This window comes from Triticum urartu, chromosome 6A (genome assembly GCF_056163025.1).
Source record: "Triticum urartu cultivar PI428250 chromosome 6A, HENAU_Tu73, whole genome shotgun sequence".
NCBI lineage: Eukaryota > Viridiplantae > Streptophyta > Magnoliopsida > Poales > Poaceae > Triticum > Triticum urartu.
Window position 1 is genome coordinate 76,095,604 of NC_141878.1, and position 3,778 is coordinate 76,099,381.

The window sequence follows — 3,778 nt, forward strand, 5'->3', positions numbered from 1 at the left end:
ACTCCCTATACTTTCGGGATTAGTGTTGAACCTAAATAAGTGTTATTTGGTGTTTGCATTGAGCATGAATATTATTCGATCATGTTTATTGCAATACAGTTATTCATTTAAGTAAGAGAATAAATTGTTGTTCTGTTTACATATATGGTTACACACCCAATGAAAATGGTTCGTTGGATCTCGATCGTAGTGATACACATATTCATAATATTGAAACCAAAAGATGCAAAGTTAATAATGATAGTGCAACTTATTTGTGGCACTGCCGTTTAGGTCATATTGGTGTAAAGCGCATGAAGAAACTCCATGCTGATGGACTTTTGGAATCACTTGATTATGAATCAGTTGATGCTTGCGAACCATGCCTCATGGGCAAGATGACTAAGACTCCGTTCTCCGGAACAATGCAGCAAGCAACAGATTTGTTGGAAATCATGCATACTGATGTATGTGGTCCGATGAATATTGAAGCTCGCGGCAGGTATCATTATTTTCTGATCTTCACAGATGATTTGAGCAGATATGAGTATATCTACTTGATGAAGCACAAGTCTGAAACATTTGAAAAGTTCAAAGAATTTCAGAATGAAGTGGAGAATCATCGTAACAAAATAAAAGTTTCTACGATATGATCGCAGAAGTAAAATATTTGAGTTATGAGTTTGGCCTTCAGTTAAAACAATGTGAAATAGTTTCACTACTCACGCCACCTGGAACACCACAGTGTAATGGTGTGTCCGAACGTTGTAACCGTGCTTTATTAGATATGGTGCGATCTATGACGTCTCTTACTGATTTACCGCTATCGTTTTGGGGTTATGCATTAGAGACAACTACATTCACGTTAAATAGGGCACCATCTAAATCCATTGAGACGACACCGTATGAACTATGGTTTGGCAAGAAACCTAAGCTGTCGTTTCTTAAAGTTTGAAGTTGCAATGCTTATGTGAAAAAGTTTCAACCTGATAAGCTCAAACCCAAATCGGAGAAGTGCGTCTTCATAGGATACCCAAAAGAAATTGTTGGGTACACCTTCTAACACAGATCCGAAGGCAAGATATTCGTTGCTGAGAATGGATCCTTTCTAGAGAAGGAGTTTCTCTCGAAAGAAGTGAGTGGGAGGAAAGTAGAATTTGATGAGGTAACTGTACCTGCTCCCTTATTGGAAAGTAGTTCGTCACAGAAATCTGTTCCTGTGACTACTACACCAATTAGTGAGGAAGCTAATGATGATGATCATGTAACTTCAGATCAAGTTACTACCGAACCTCGTAGGTAAACCAGAGTGAGATCCGCACCAGAGTGGTATGGTAATCCTGTTCTGGAGGTCATGTTACTTGACCATGACGAGTCTACGAACTATGAGGAAGTGATGATGAGCCCAGATTCCGCGAAATGGCTTGAGGCCATGAAATCTGAGATGAGATCCATGTATGAGAACAAAGTATGGACTTTGGTTGACTTGCCCATTGATCAGCAAGCCATTGATATTAAATGGATCTTCAAGAGGAAGACAGACGCTGATAGTAGTATCACTATCTACAAAGCTAGAATTGTCGCAAAAAGGTTTTCGACAAGTTAAAGGTGTTGACTACGATGAGAGTTTCTCACTCGTATCTATGCTTAAGTCTGTCCGAATCATGTTAGCAATTGTCGCATTTTATGAAATCTGGCAAATGGATAAACAAAACTGCATTCTTTAATGGATTTATTAAAGAAGAGTTGTATATGATGCAACCAGAAGGTTTTGTCAATCCTAAAGGTACTAACAAAATATGCAAGCTCTAGCGATCCATCTATGGACTGGTGCAAGCATCTCGGAGTTGGAATATACGCTTTGATAAGTTGATCAAAGCATATAGTTTTATAAAGACTTGCGGTGAAGCCTGTATTTACAAGAAAGTGAGTGGGAGCACTACAACATTTCTGATAAGTATATGTGAATGACATATTGTTGATCAGAGATAATGTAGAATTACTCTGCAAAGCATAAAGGAATGTTTGAAAGGAGTTTTTCAAAGAAAGACCTCGGTGAAGCTTCTTACATATTGAGCATCAAGATCTATAGAGATAGATCAAGACGCTTGATATGTTTTTCAATGAGTACATACCTTGATAAGATTTTGAAGTAGTTCAAAATGGAACAGTCAAAAAGGAGTTCGTGCCTGTGTTACAAGGTGTGAAGTTGAGTAAGACTCAAAACCCGACCACGGCAGAAGATAGAGAGAGAATGAAAGGCATTCCCTATGCCTCAGCCATAGGTTCTATAAAGTATGCCATGTTGTATACCAGACCTATTGCATACCCTGCCCTGAGTTTGGCAAGGGAGTACAATAGTGATCTAGGAGTAGATCACTGGACATTGGTCAAAATTATCTTAGTGGAATAAGGATATGTTTCTTGATTATGAAGGTGACAAAAGGTTCGTCATAAAGGGTTACGTCGATGCAAGTTTTGACACTGATCCAGATGACTCTAAGTCTCAATCTGGATACATATTGAAAGTGGGAGCAATTAGCTAGAGTAGCTCCGTGCAGAGCATTGTTGACATAGAAATTTGCAAAATACGTACGGATCTGAATGTGGCAGACACGTTGACTAAACTTCTCTCACAAGCAAAACATGATCACACCTTAGTACTCTTTGGGTGTTAATCACATAGCGATGTAAACTAGATTATTGACTCTAGTAAACCCTTTGGGTGTTGGTCACATGTCGATGTGAACTATGGGTGTTAATCACATGGTAATGTGAACTATTGGTATTAAATCACATGGCGATGTGAACTAGATTATTGACTCTAGTGCAAGTGGGAGACTGAAGGAAATATGCCCTAGAGGCAATAATAAAGTTATTATTTATTTCCTTATATCATGATAAATGTTTATTATTCATGCTAGAATTGTATTAGCCGGAAACATAATACATGTGTGAATACATAGACAAACAGAGTGTCACTAGTATGCCTCTACTTGACTAGCTCGTTGATCAAAGATGGTTATGTTTCCTAACCATAGACATGAGTTGTCATTTGATTAACGGGATCACATCATTAGGAGAATGATGTGATTGACTTGGCCCATTCCGTTAGCTTAGCACTTGATTGTTTAGTTTGTTGCTATTGCTTTCTTCATGACTTATACATGTTCCTATGACTATGAGATTATGCAACTCCCGTTTACCGGAGGAACACTTTGTGTGCTACCAAACGTCACAACGTAACTGGGTGATTATAAAGGTGCTCTCCAGGTGTCTCCGAAGGTACTTGTTGGGTTGGCGTATTTCGAGATTAGGATTTGTCACTCCGATTGTCGGAGAGGTATCTCTGGGCCCTCTCGGTAATGCACATCACTTAAAGCCTTGCAAGCATTGCAACTAATGAGTTAGTTGCGGGATGATGTGTTACGGAACGAGTAAAGAGACTTGCCGGTAATGATATTGAACTAGGTATTGAGATACCGTCGATCGAATATCGGGCAAGTAACATACCGATGACAAAGGGAACAACGTATGTTGTTATGCGGTTTGACCGATAAAGATCTTCATAGAATATGTGGGAGCCAATATGAGCATTCAGGTTCCGCTATTGGTTATTGACCGGAGACGTGTCTCGGTCATGTCTACATTGTTCTCGAACCCGTAGGGTCCGCATGCTTAAGGTTTCGATGACAGTTATATTATGAGTTTATGAGTTTTTATGTACCGAAGGAGTTCGGACTCCTGGATGAGACTGGGGACATGACGAGGAGTCTCGAAATGGTTGAGACGTAAAGAT